At 41.9% G+C, this 14,648-nt stretch overlaps 2 protein-coding genes and 1 long non-coding RNA gene across 3 annotated transcripts in view; 1 reads left to right on the plus strand and 2 right to left on the minus strand.

The window, feature by feature from the left end:
• The window catches only part of mrrf (mitochondrial ribosome recycling factor), a 45,422-nt gene extending 34,039 nt beyond the window's left edge, over window positions 1-11,383 (minus strand). Inside the window, exon 1 of the mRNA XM_078549813.1 lies at window positions 11,159-11,383. The gene's annotated coding sequence lies outside the window, so the exon portion shown is untranslated. The remainder of the gene's footprint in view (window positions 1-11,158) is intronic.
• The window catches only part of LOC144685408 (uncharacterized), a 1,061,419-nt gene that overhangs the window by 47,014 nt on the left and 999,757 nt on the right, over window positions 1-14,648 (minus strand). The window lies entirely within an intron of this gene.
• Window positions 11,376-14,648, plus strand: part of rbm18 (RNA binding motif protein 18) — a 39,767-nt gene continuing 36,494 nt past the window's right edge. The window contains exon 1 of the mRNA XM_078549814.1: window positions 11,376-11,481. The gene's annotated coding sequence lies outside the window, so the exon portion shown is untranslated. The remainder of the gene's footprint in view (window positions 11,482-14,648) is intronic.

Below are 14,648 nucleotides of genomic sequence, written 5' to 3' on the forward strand. Positions count from 1 at the left end.
GACCAAATGCCCAGCCCCTTCAGCCAAAATGGTAAAGGAAAGGACATCCACCATTGTCCGCTATCTGCAAGTTCATGTCTCAAAAGATCAGGTACTGTGGATTCTACTTCCTGCTCTTGACTCAGCATCATATGAACCCTCGATGTGCTACTAACTCACAATATCCTCCAAGATATCAAATGTTCAGCATGTACACTGCAGATACCATTCATTAACTACCAATATTAACTACATACAGTATAGGACAAAACATATAACTGGACTGAGAATCTAGTGAAAAAGTATTGCTTAAGTTCCACTGGATATATGCTTTGCCACATGACTACCTATAGGGTTATCAAGTAGCCACCTCCAAGGTATATATTGCTCTGGATCTGGCTACTAGAAGGTACTCAACAGTGATTTAGGGTGACTCTTCTGTGAAAAATAAACCAATTTATACTCACACCCTCACTCAGCATTATAGCTGACCTGAGGTCAAGAGCTCAGCATGTGGGTAAACATATCTCAGTAGACTGGAAGTGCTGTTGTAGTTAATGGGTTTAATCACTATGGCCCAGATTTTCACCATGACAGAAGGGCAAAAGTAGTGGAAACGCCCAAAAATCCTAAAGTCTCACCTTCAAATGCAACATTTCCCATTTTCATGGGGGAGGGATTGGGGGCAGGGCACATTTCGTGCATGTGCGTGGCCATTTGAATCATCAGCTGCCTCCACTGAAATGGGAGTTTGGTAGGCCAGAATTGTGAAACCCGGTGTGCAGATTAGACCAGGTAAGAGCAGGTCTGAACTTGGTGGATTTGTTTGGATAGCCAAGGTACCTCTTTGGAGAGGTAAGGTACCCCTTTGGGTCTGGTCCCAGGACACTTTTGCGGGAGGTAAGGTGCACTTTTGTGGAGGTCAAGTGCCTTGTGGGGTAGGTCAGGTGCACTCTGGAACTGTTTGAAGTAGGCATAAATGTGCATAAAAAGTGCATGAAGTCATTACTGTTGAGCTCATTGGAACTGTCAACAGACCTGTCAAAGTCAACTGTCAAAGCACCTTTCAAAGGTACCTGTCAAGCTGTCAATGCATTTAAAAATCCTGCCCTTTAAATCTTTGAAAAAAGATGTCGGGAGTGTTTTTAAAAAATGATTGCTTGCTCTTTCACTCTGTCTGTTGACATAAGGCTGAGGGTTTCCATTACTAGATTTGTGCTGCATGGCTGATTTCACAACCATCTATATTACAGTAGGGTACCTGCTATTTTACAGCTTGAATGACAGCTACAAGTGGTTATAGATTCTTTGATGTGGGACTATGAATTTCAACACTTGTTGTAAAGAATTGTGCATTTGAATGTTGTTATAGGTTTTAATTAGTTGAAGGAATGTAAATGTAGTAAGTGGGTTTTATGAATGAGAGTTGTTTTTTTCAATATAGTGAAGTCTGCAATAGATACAACATTATTTAATAAACTTTATTTTATCTCATCTCTGCATGGGTCCTGAGGTTTGCCCCTGGTGGATACTAGGTGAGTTGGCATGGTAGGTGTAAGGACAAAGGATAGTGAATCGGGGGCATGGGTTCACGTCAGTTGGCACTAAGTTGGCATAGGGGATATAAAGGGCCATGAGTGTGGGCGGGGGGGCATAGGTTGGCACGGAGGGAGTGAGGGGTTATGGGGAGGCATGAGAAAGCATGGGGAGTGTGGAAGGGGGTGTTGAGGACTGAAAGGATGTTTCATATTTTAATCTTTATTTTTAAACTCTGGACGCAATGCCAGAGCCCCGAGGCAGGCCTTTCACCCAGCCCGCCTCTGCTGTTCTTCCCAGGTCACCCGCCCCAACTTCTAACCCAGCCCGCCCTCCTGAATGAAAATCCAACATCTGGGCAGCTATTTTTAAAAATTGGGTTCTGCGCACCCAACCCAGAGCAAAAATCTGGGCCTATGTAAGCAATAATGCCAAAAAAACAAATCTGCTTTGAAAGAGCTACTTCAAATTTGATATTAACACATTTGAATAAAAGCATCTCACACAGATCACTCCCCAATCAATAGAAGCTTCCTTTTAACCTTTGCAACCTGATTTTAACTTACTATAATATACAAAATGACATGCAAAGTTTTAACTGAAAAACCTTTCTAAATGTCTTCAAATACAGAAGCAATCATGTATAGAGTGCTTCAGAAACAAATGAGATGCACATTTTAATGTTTTCTTCCCTTTATTCATAATGGTTTATTCAAATCATTTCATGTACTTTTCCAACTATTTTTGTCATTCCACCTCCTATATGGTTGGGTTTTTAATATTACTTCTCAGCACAAATGCTGCTTAAAAGTATTTTTAAGTAAAACAGCAAAACAAGAGAAGAATGGCACAATTGTGGGGCATCGGCATTAAGGATTTAAGGCTCATTAACAATCTTAATTCCCAATGAAATCTGTAATTACCGTATTCGTGCAGCTGCATATTTAACCCTTTCTTCCTGAAACTAGATTCTCAAAGGCAGCCACCATTATTGTTTGTAACTTATTCATTATTCTAGTCATTAACAATTAGAATTTATGCTGTAATCCCATTCTGAAAGCAGCTCTTTTCCATCTCTGGTTCTAACGGTACTGTACAATTTTCTCCTGTAAGTTAATGCATGAGAGGTGGCTTGACTGATGAATATGACTTTGTAATTTTGTTCCCCATTATGTAATGAGTATTTTTCCAATTGTACAATTAGGTACAGTTGTAAAAATACTATGCCTTAGACGAGGCTCGACAATTTTTTCCAGCAGATTTTTTAAAATTTTCTCAAGTCTCCTTCTGTAACTCACATTTCTTTTCTCCTCTAAGGGTACCGTCGATCTACTCTTCCGAAGTTGAGATGCAATAAGCAACTTGCTTTTCTGCTTGAGGCAGCCATTGGGAGAATGGCTTTGCAGATGCAGAATACTGAAAGTTCTAGGCTCCAGTCACCACCTGGCAATGTTGTGGCTATGAGGGAGAACTTGTGTGGTGAATTCACATCTTACCAGTCTGTGTCACAGAATTGAGGGCTGTAGCATGTGAACCCTGACTGACCACATGACTGACTAATACTGCAGATTTTAATGGTCCTGTGAAACGCCTTTGAATGTTTTACCATGTTAAATATGCCATGTAAATGCAAGTTGTTTTTGCTTGCTTTAGTATAAGTCAAATCATGCCACACGCTGCAAAAGCCCTGGAGTCCTTCAAATACTTTAATAAATTATGTCAAAGTGCTTCCAAATATGATATTTTGTGTCTGGAATGGAACAGATTTTGTTTCCATGAGTAAAACTATGGGTTAGTCAAAGGATTAATAAAAGAGTGGATAATGCATTATGCACATCACTGTGACTGGTCAAAAACAGAATTACCTGGAAAAACTCAGCAGGTCTGGCAGCATCGGTGGAGAAGAAATCAGTTAACGTTTCGAGTCTTCATGACCCTTCGGCAGAACTGCGACTGGTCACTTCTATGTCTCATAAACCACAAAACGACCTCACTATGCTAAGGAGGACAACAGCTAAATGTGTATCCAGAAACAACACACATTATATATCATAGTCTTAATTTTCTACAGACTAGCTGGCAGCAGGTATGGTTGGAAAATTGGACCCCAACCTATCGTACCTCTATTGCCCGACACTTCTGAGGGAAACAAAGAGACTGCAACACAGGCATGACAAGTCTTGTTCAAATAGTATAATTAGGGAAATGAGGTCCCACACTGAATTATAGGAGTTCAGGTGACATGCATTATAGAGAAATTAGCCTGGTCAGATTTGGACTATCGCTGCCTAGCGCTCATTGTCTGTCGGGATAGGCTCCGACTCCCTGCAATCCTGAATTGGATGAAGCAGTTCTAGAAAAGTGAGTGAGCAAGTGAGCTTCGGACTATCTCTTAAAGCAAGGCTGCTGTTGTTGTTATACTGAGTGTTTTGAAGTTAGTGTATTGACAATGAACATTTTTTTGAACATCCTGTATACCTTTCCTCCCTCTACTTGTTGCCTCATTGTTCAAAAGGCAACAACTGGCCAACACACATTTTTTTGGAGTTCTGCTAATTGCTGTTACAGGGACAAGTTATAGTTTACAAAGTTTGAAGGATGGAAATCCCTATCAGTGTTCCCACAGGGCAAACGAATTTCATGAAAAGGGTACAACATCTTCAGATCGTTAATACCTAATGCAGTACGTTTTCTCCTGGTAACACCCAAGGATCCATGTTTACAAACCATGCCATTCCTACATTGATAAGTCAGATATATCTGTCTTTGGCCTGCCACTCCACAGCTGAGGCACTGATTCAGCTAAACACCATGCTATAGGTTATTTTACAAACAACTGTAAGGACTGGATCACTCTTTCCATATTACAAGGGTCACAACTTCATTAGCTTCTATGCCATAGCATCCTTCCAGGCTATTGCAGGGATATCTGGCCAATAAACCCATTTGCTATTCATTCTGTATTTAGGAAGTGACTGACCTCACGTTTAATAGGAGAGGCATTTATTCACTTTCCCATTGGAAAACAGACACTCAGTAGAGTGTGCTCAGTACTTCCATCGCCTCGTGAACACATCTTGTATTCAATGATCCACATGTAATGTCACACACTGCAAAAGTCCTGGAGTACTTAAAATACTTTAATAAATTATTTCAAAGCATTTCCAAGCATGATCTTTTGTGTCTGGAATGGAACATATTTTGTTTCCATATGTAAAACTATGGGTTAGTCAAAGGATTAATAAAAGAGTGGATAATGCATTGTGCATGTGATTGTGCAGCCAACAACTGGAAGGAATACCCCTTTGTATCAGGGGTTCCAGATCACACTCAAAGTTCTCCTGAACATTAATACCCATTATCCTGAGGGTCACTGAACTTTTATGATGTAGCAGTCAATGGCGCATGCCATTGACAATCTTGAGAAAGAAATACATTTGTATAGCAGCTGTCATGGCCAACTGACAATAAATTACTTTTGGAGTGTAGTCACGCCCTTGTAGGGCAAACATGGCAGCCAATTTATGCACAGCAAAGTCCCATAAAGAAAAAAGACTTAGCATTGGTTGAGAGTTACATGTTGGCCAGGACACTGGGAGGACACCTTGCTCTTCTCTGAACGTCATGGCATCTGTTAATTCCTCCTAAACAGGCAGGCGTGGTCCCAGTTTGAAATTTAAGGGGAGATGGTAGCATAGTGGTAATGTCACTGGACTGTTATCCAGAGGCTAATGCTCTGGGCACACGGGTTCAAATAGCACCATTAGCTGGTAGCTGGCGGAATTTAAACTCAGTTAATAAATCTGGACAACTATCATCGATTGTTGTAAAAACCTATCTAATTCACTAATGCCCTTTAGGCAAGAAAGTCTGCCATTCTTGTCTGGCCTGCATGTGTTTCCAGGCCCACAGCAATGTGGCTATCTCTTAAATACTCTCTAAAATGGCCCATCAAGCCACTCAGTTTCAAGGGCAATTAGGGATGGGCAACAAATGTTGGCCTTGCCAGCAACACCCACATCCTGTGAATGAATAAAGAAGAAAGTTTCAAATTTAAAAAGCATTACTTCCAATAAAGCAGCTCTCTCTTTATGTACTGGAGCTTGAACTCACAATATTGTGAATGAGCTGAGAGTGCTACAACTGAGCCGCTGAAACAGAATGAATGGATGGCTTTCAGATTACCAGGGCTACAGTTTGTAGCCACAATTGCTGATCTCAGTCAGATCTCTAGATATGCAAACATGACCCATGCCACCAACCAAGTTACCCTGGAGCTCACCATTGGGTTGGTTGAGCAACAATTCTATTTTAATGGACCTCTCAAGCCTGAAATTGCTCTGCAGTCCATTCAAGCCTTCAAAAGTCATTGGTTCAAAGGTGAAATCTTTGTCTCTGAGTTACATATACAGGATGACCTCAGATCACATGTCTGAACTCTACTAAGATTACAGATTTAAGGATTTTATATAATTGGTTGAAAGTACCACTGAACTAGAAACAGAAAAAAACAGCCACAATCATCACTGTTGAATGCTGTACACCAAATTGACTGGAACTGCATGTGTGTGCAAGCAAGTTCATTCCACATGGTGTCCCCCACAGTTGGTTGACCTGTTGGATTGCAGTCAACCTTGGACAAAGTGTCCGAATACGATCAATACCATTTAAAACAGTACCAGAACAATTTAAAATAACTTCACACTTCTTGTGCTTTAGGATTTTTGAAGTATTACATTTACATTGAATTAAAATGTTCAGCCTACAGCTCTAAGAGCTAAGCCTTCTTCGCTTATGCCACAGAATTTAGATGCAAAACACATTTTTCCAAAAAAGTGAAGCCTGACTTAGTACAGAAACTGCCAACCACACAGAATTAGAAACAAAGTGGGTTTGCTTTCCTTTTATCTTTTGAAGTCCAATCTAATAGAAAATAAAGTCAGCTTGCCTCACTCTGGAAGACATTAATAATACAGGTGCAGGTTAGTGCATTAGTGCCATGATTGAAGTCATTGATGGACAACATCAAGCGAAATGCATCATAATAACCGGATCCTTTGCTCCACCTGAACCTGTATTTTGCATTAAAAGAACAAGACTGAGCTTCTTAAATTCCAGAAATAAATATTATTTCATTCTTATTTAACAAAGGAAGTATGGTTCTTTTTAAGTGCCTTATTTGTTGATTTTGAACAAAGCTCTGAAGGACTAATCATCAATCGATACTTTATTTTACTTCTTTGTCTCTATCATCTTCCATTTCACAATTCTGTGAATCAGAGACTAAGCAGCTGGCCAACAGGCAGTGCTCTCCCAACACTCAATTTGAGTCTTAGGATGTGTACAGGCTTATTGGCTCACTAACCCACCCTTACTCTCTGTAAGGAATCAGTCTTCAGCACAGGGCCTAGCATTCTGAGACAGCACATTAGAATATTAAAAATAAAATGCTGGTACTGGAACCTGCCTTGGGTCCTATGATTGTGATAAAATGCTCATCAGTTTGTACTAGCGAATACTTTGTATTTTTAAGTTGTATTTAGCATATAAGTGTGCTATTTCATTACCCTATATTGTGTCAGAAAAACTATATTCATTAGCAAGTTACTGTTTAAAATTGAAGATATAAGACTTAAAAGTTCAACTGATTTGCGTCCGATTTATAATGCTTTCCGAGGCATTAAAGGATTTCAATACTGAATGGCAGATTTGCACTAACTGCTGATGTGGTTTCCTGGAGTATAAAACACTTTCTATCTATTTTCTTTTGCCATTTAACGCTCCCAACTCAAAATATAACTTAGCGCACATTATGTTATTTCAAGACCGTGCTCACCTTCATCAGGACAATTGTTAAATGGGCAAATGCGTTAATAACGAGTCCTAGTGCACCACAGAATGATAGAGCACAAAAGAGGCCATTTGGCCATTGTGCCTGTGCCAGCTCTTTGATAGAACTATCCAATTAATTCAAACTCCCCTGCATTTTCCTATTAGCCCTGTAATTGCTTTCCCTTCAAGAGTTTATCCAGTTCCCCTTTGAAAGTTACTATTGAACATGCTGCCATTCCCTTTTCATGCAGTACATTCCAGGTCACAACAACTTGCTGCATTATTTTATTTTTCTTGTTACCTCTAGTTATTTTGCCAATCACTCTAAATCTGTGTTCCCTGGTTTCTGACCCTTCTGCCACAGGAAATAGTTCCTCCTTATTTACTCTATCAAAACAGTTCATGATTTTGAACACTTCATCAAAACTCCTATTTTTCTGCTCTAAGAACAACTCCAGCTGCCCCAAATAACTAAGTCCCTCACCTCTGATACTATTCTAGTGAATCTCTTCCACACCCTCACTAAAACTATGACATTGTTCCTGAAGGCCTCCAGCTGAGGACTAACCAACGATTTATAGAAGTTTAACATAACTTCCTTGCTTTTGTACTCTGTGCCTCTATTAATTAAGTTAAGGATCCCATGTGCTCGCTTGACAGCCTTCTCAACTTGTCTTGCCACCTTCAAACATTTGCATACCTACATCCTGGGGTCTCTCTATTCCAGATCCCCCTTTTTGAAATGTACCATTTAGGTTATATTGCCTCGTCACATTCTTCCTACCAAAATGTATCACTTCATACTTCTCTGTGTTAAATTTCATCATCTTACATGTCTGCCTATTTCACCTGTCTAGGTCCCTCCGAAGTTATTACTATGCTCCTCATTGCTTACCACATTTCTGACTTTCATGTCGTATGCAAGCTTTGAAATTTTGCCCCATATACCCAAGACCAGGTCATTAATATGTCAAAATGAGCAGTGGTCCTAATCCTGAGCTCTGGGAAACACAACCGTATATTTTTCTCCGGTCTGCAAATCAAGTCAATTTCACAGCTGCACTGTCACTGTCCCTTTAAAATCCCATGGGTTTTAATTTTGTCAACCAGATGATATTTTAGCAAACACCTTTTGAAAGTCCACATATACAATATCAACCTTACCATCCCTCTTCAACCCTCTATGCTACATCATCAAAGAAATCAATCAAGATTTGCCTATAAAAAAACGTGGAATTTCATTTATTAACCTGTACTTTTCCAAGTGCAAATTAACTTTGGAATTATTGTCTCTAAACATTTCCATTGGTTGCTAGGCTTTTCCCTTTCCCTTTTTATGAACAAGGTTGTGACATTTGCAATCCTCCTGCCCACTGGCACCACTGCCCTAGCTAATGAGGACTGAAAGATTGTAGCCAGAGCCTCTGCAATTTCTACCCTTGCTTTCCTCAGGAATCTAGGATGCATCCCATCCAGACCAGGTGACTTTTTTGTTTTGTGTATGGCCAGCCTTTTAAGTAGCTCTCCCTCTAACTGTTTTTATCCTGTCCGATATTCTACCACCTCTCTTAATACAACATCTGGTTCTCAAGTTAATATGGAGGTAAGGAACTCGTTTAGAGCCTCAGCTGATGCCAACTGCATCCACAGGATGAACTTTTTGGTCTGTAATCATTTAACCTTTTTTTTTACTATTTACAAATCAATAAAAGACTTTTGGAATCCCTTTAATGTTAGTGCTAATCAATCCCTTTCCCCCCCCCTCATTCTTTTTTTGGACCTTCCCTGTACTTTCTGTATTCAGCTTGGTTTTCTACTGTATTATGAACCTTATGTTTGTCAGAAGCTTCCTATTTCTGTCTCATTTTAATCTTTATATTTTTAGTCATCCAGGGAGCTCTAGCTTTAGGTACCCTTCCTTTGCCCCTCGTGGAAATGTGTTATGTCTGTATTTGAGCCATCTCATCTTTGAAGACCTCCCCATTGTATAATTACTAATGAAAAATCTCCTTTCGCTAAAAGAAGGAAATGCAAATGGGCGAAATAAAAACTGTCTCAATGCCATTTTATAATCCCAGCTTCAGAAGAGCTCCCAATAGTGCTATTGTATATGAATTTTTCTATTTTCCACATGAGGCTGGGGATGTGAGGAAGAACGTTTTTACGCAGCCTGTGGTAATGACCTGGAACTCGCTGCCCATGAGGGAGCATAGATGATCAATGATTTCAAAAGGAAATTGGATGAGCACTTGGAGGAAATTAACTTGCAGGGATAGACTGTGGGAACGGGGCTGATTAGATTGCTTTACAGACTGTCAGCCTGGCCTCGATGGGCCGAATGGGCTCCTTTTGGGCTGTAACTGACTCTATGCCTCTAATGGCTTTGGCTGAGATTAGCTGTTTAATATTATTTGAAGGATACTAGGCCCATGACCAGAAAATTGTGGATTGAGATTGACTGGAGTTAGTTCCAAGAAGTCAGAGGCCAGCATTCGAATCAACTGGATCATCCAGTCCTACTGCTACATCACCCACTGTGTTTGCAATCTGGAAGTCACAGATAAATGGACGTCCTTGAAAGAAAGAACTTGCATTCATAAAGCAATTTCCACATACCCAGTCTGTCCCAAAGTACTTCAATTAAGTTGCTATATTAAAGCAGACAAACTAATATTACAATTTCAGCGGTTCAAAACATGTCTGCCAATAGTCTAACATGCTGTAAATAAGTGCATACATAACAAAATAGTTTTTAGGAGCAGGATTTTAAAAATCAGCCTTATAATAAATCTGGTCCTTTTCAAATAATCTAACCTCCATTTTATGCCATATTTCTCAATCTCTTTATTCTTCCAAAAACAGACAAATTTTAAAAAATTCTGCAACTTGCTCCTAACTTTTAAACTTGTGTTCACAGTATTGGAACATTTCATCAGTGAAAAATGTAGCCTGATTGGCATTGTTAATCCATTTCACAATGGTAGAGTCTCTTCCAAAGAGATCAACTTCCTTAACCTTCTCTCAGGTCTTTAATATTCAGAATCATCTTCATTGCTAATCTGTAGAGTCTCAAGGGCAATGATATTGTCTCAAATGATTCAGTGACCAGAAGTGCACACATATTAGAATCATAAAGCCGCTACTTAAAACGGGACCCGTGTGCTCAACACCTTATACACCGTGACAGGCCAAACATTCATTTATTCTGTGGTAGGCAAACGAGCAGAAAAGCAAGACGAGAAACGACCCAAAAAAAAAGCTAATCACTCATCGCTGCAAATTCATTTTGTAGTCCCTCATTAACACAAATCGAGCAATTTGCATCAATTTCATCACCAAAAACGAACTGGGATTGATCAAAAATAAAAAAATAACTGGAAAAACTCAGCATCTGATCAAACAGAACGAAAACAAAACACTGCACCCACTATAATGCTAAAGCAAACTCTCCCGCGTTATTACCAGAGGCAAATGCCTTAGAAGGGGAGAGGATGTGTTTAGGTTCTGATGGAGGGCAATTATGCCTTGAACTACTCCCCCCCCTCCCATTACATTTATTATTTGAATTATATGATTACTATGAAGCATAGATTTATAATCACATGGTCACTGATATCTGTAAACAAGCTGTTCCCCTGGATCAGAAATGCCACTGAGGGACAATGTGGCCTGAAGCCCTGGAGTCTTAGAGACATTTAAAGCGGGGATGTTTTCACCTTTTACGTAAAGACACCTTAGCAAAGTGGCCGATTATTATTATTATTGTTGTCCTTGTCATGGGAATGATGAGACTCGAAGGTCAACTACCTACCCAGATGGTTTCAAGACTCCCCGCTCCTCCTCCTGCCGTTCACCCTCCTTGCCGACATCCGGGCCACCACGGATCCGGCGCTTGAATCCGCCTGAGAACTACGTTACCCAGAACCCTCGGCGCAGCGGCGCAGGGAAAAGCATCGCGGCGCGGCGGCGCGGGGCCCGACGGGTAATGCAGTCCAACCCGCCCGCCGAGCGGCGGCGGGGACCGGAAGTGGAGGCGGCGCCGGGTGGGGTGAAAGGTTAACCGTTGTCTTGACCGGATGTAGTGAAGGGATGAGAGAAACGATGAGGGAATGAAAGCTTCAGCCGAGTGGACAGGTAACGAACGGCGTGAGGGGGGAAGGAACTGGAACTGGAACCGGAACCCGGACCCGGTTGGCCATACAGAGGCCTGATAAGGACCCAATTGGCGGAGGAAGTTTGAATAAAACAAATGGCGCCGCCTGCGGCCCAGTTGAGGGTCCGGAATCCGAGCGCATCTTGTGGAAATGGATGAGCGGGTAGCAGGGCCCCCGAGTGATCCCGGGGCGCGGGAGCTGCCCGGGGCCGTCGGCATCTTGAGGCGGAGGCCTTTATTTCACCGTTGTCTCTCCCGCGGCGAGCCACAGGGCCAGAGACTCTCCCACATTCGGGTGTTAGCCCCCGGATCCCCGGGGTGACGACACGGACGGGGCCCCGTTTCCTACCCTCAGATACTGGTTACAGCGCAGGAGGAGGCCGTTCGGCCCGTCGTGTCGGTGTCGGCCCTCTGCAAGAGCAATTTGAAAGTTTATCTATCTTCTCTCTTCCTCCCCCCCCCCAGCCCCACCCAAGTCCTCTGCTCCCCGCCCCCATGGTGCCCCACCCCCGGTGCCTGAAAGAGATCTCTGTGCTCCTCCAGTTCTGGCTTTTTGAGTATCCCCATTTTTCAGTGCTGCACGATTGACCAGACTTTCAACTATCTAGGCCCTAAGCTTTGGAATTCCACCCTGAAACTCCTCCACGTGACTCTCTTCATTGAAGTTGCTCCTTAAAAACTAGCTGTTTGACCAAGGTTTTTGGCCACTTGTCATAATGTAGATATCAAGGTGTCTACCAAGGGACCCTTGCTTTTCCTGATATGCATTAATGACCTAGACCTTGGTGTGCAGAGCAGAATTTCAGTATGATATTAAACTTGGAAGCATTGTGAATTTCAAAAGGGCAAAGACAAGTTGGTGGAATTGGCAAACAAATGGCAGATGAAGTTCATTGTGGAGAAGTGTGAAGTGATTAATTTGGTAGGAAGAACGTGGAGGGACAACATAAAATAAAGGGTACAATTCTAAAGATGGTACAGAAGCAGAGGGACCTTGGTGTACTCCTGGGGACCTCCGCTGCCGGGTGGCAACAAGGCACACCGTGGTGTGTCCAGGCGGTCGGCGAGGGCAAGGAAGTGAAGGGTGTGCAGCAACAGCCCATAGAGGAAACCCCTCTGCGCATGCTAAAGACCACGGACATTTCCGTGAGGCAACTCAGGTTGCAGGGCACTGGCTCCCAAGGGAGGGTTTGGGGCCAATGTGGAATTTTGTCCGAACAGGGGTATGTAAGATAGCACCTGCAACCTGGAGTGCAACTTGAACGCAGAACTTTGTGACTCAAAGGCAAGAGTGCTACCAACTGAGCCACAACTGAAATCTACAGAACCTGGGTATATAAGTCAATGAAGGTGGCAAGTTGAGAGTACGGTTAATAAAACATACAGTATCCTCGGCTTTATAAATAGTGGCATAGAGCACAAGAGCAAGGGGCTTATGTTAAACTTGTGTCAACCACTGGTTCTGCCTCAACTGGAGCATTGCATCCAGTTCTGGGTGCCATACTTTAGGAAAGATATGAAAACATTAGAGAAGGTGCAGAAAAGTCTCACGAGATGGTTCAAGGGAAGAGGAATTTCCATTGCATAGATAGATTAGAGAAGTTGGGGCTGTTTTCCTTGGAGAAGAGCAGGCTAAGAGGAGATTTGAGAGAGGTGTTCAAAATCATGAGGGGTCTGGACAGAGTTGATGGGGAAAAGCTGTTCCCATTTGTGAAAGGATCCACGAGGGGGTACAGATTTAAAGTAACTGGCAAAAGAAGCAATGGCGTCATGAGGAAAAACTTTTTTCACGCAGAGAGTAGTTAGGATCTGGAATGCACTGCCTGAGAGTTTGGTGGTAGCGGGCTCAATCAAGGCATTCAAATGGAAGTTAGATTTTTATCTGAAAAAGAAGAATGTGCAAGGTTATCAGGAGAAGGCGGGGGGAATGGCACAAGCTGAAATGCTCATTCGGAAAGCTGGTGCATACACAATTGGCTGAATGGCATTCTGTGAAATGATAATGAACTGTAGCTCCCCAAACCTGTGAACAAAAATATCCATATCCACGCTTCATAAAATTCTTTTCTCTCCTTTGCTCCATGTCCACCACCCTATAGTGCACTGAGATAATCATTGGAGAAATGTAAGTCTGAGTAGGACAAGCTTTATAACTTGTGCAGGATGGTTCACTGTACTGCAACACTATTATATTCTAATGCATGCTGGAGGCCATGAAAATTAATGTAAATTTTTGAATTACTTCTGAATTGACTTTAGTGTATTTGTGTCCAAGTCATCAATCCTAAAATTGCCATTTGCTGCATTGAATCTGAGCTCTCCTCTTCTGATGTGACAAGTTGACTTGGAATAGGTACCTAGATTTTTTTTCTGTACTTTTCAGTGTCTTTTAATTGCCTTCATTCCAAGATTGAAAAGACCAATTTTCTTTGGTTTTTCCTCATAATTCTGTTCTGTGCTAAGTATCAGCCTCATGGCTCCTCTCTGTTGTTTCACGGGTTTGAATATCTCTCTTGTGTATTGGTGACCAGGATTATTACGTGGGGGGGCTGTCTGATTTTAGTTTCATACATTTTCAGTGCTATAGCCCCCAATTTGGACTTCATTGACTTTGCTTTATAAAGAGAAGGTGCTGGCGCAGTGGTATTGTCATTAGTAATGACAATATTGTCACTAGTAATCCAGAAACCCAGGGTAATGCTCTGGGGACGAGGGTTTGAACACTACCACAGCAGATGGCAGAATTTGAATTCAATAAAAATCGGAAATCAAAAGTCTAATGATGACCACAAAACTATTGTCGATTGTCAGAAAAAACCCATCTGGCTCTTTTTTAGGGAAGGAAGCCTGTCGTCCTTACCTGGTCTGTGCTACATGTGATTCCAGATCCACAGCAATGTGGTTGACTCTGAAATGGCCGAGCAAGCCACTCAGTTGTATCAAACCACTAAAAAGCCTAAAAGGAATGAACCTGGCTGGACCACCCACCATCAACCTAGGCACCAGAAACGATGAGGCAAACTAAGCCCTGTCAACCCTGCAAAGTTGCCCTTACTAACATCTGGGAGCTAGTGCCAAAATTGGGAGAGCTGTCTCACAGACTAGTCAAGCAACAGCCTGACATAGTCACATTCATGGAATCATATCT

Source organism: Cetorhinus maximus, chromosome 10 (genome assembly GCF_964194155.1).
Source record: "Cetorhinus maximus chromosome 10, sCetMax3.hap1.1, whole genome shotgun sequence".
NCBI lineage: Eukaryota > Metazoa > Chordata > Chondrichthyes > Lamniformes > Cetorhinidae > Cetorhinus > Cetorhinus maximus.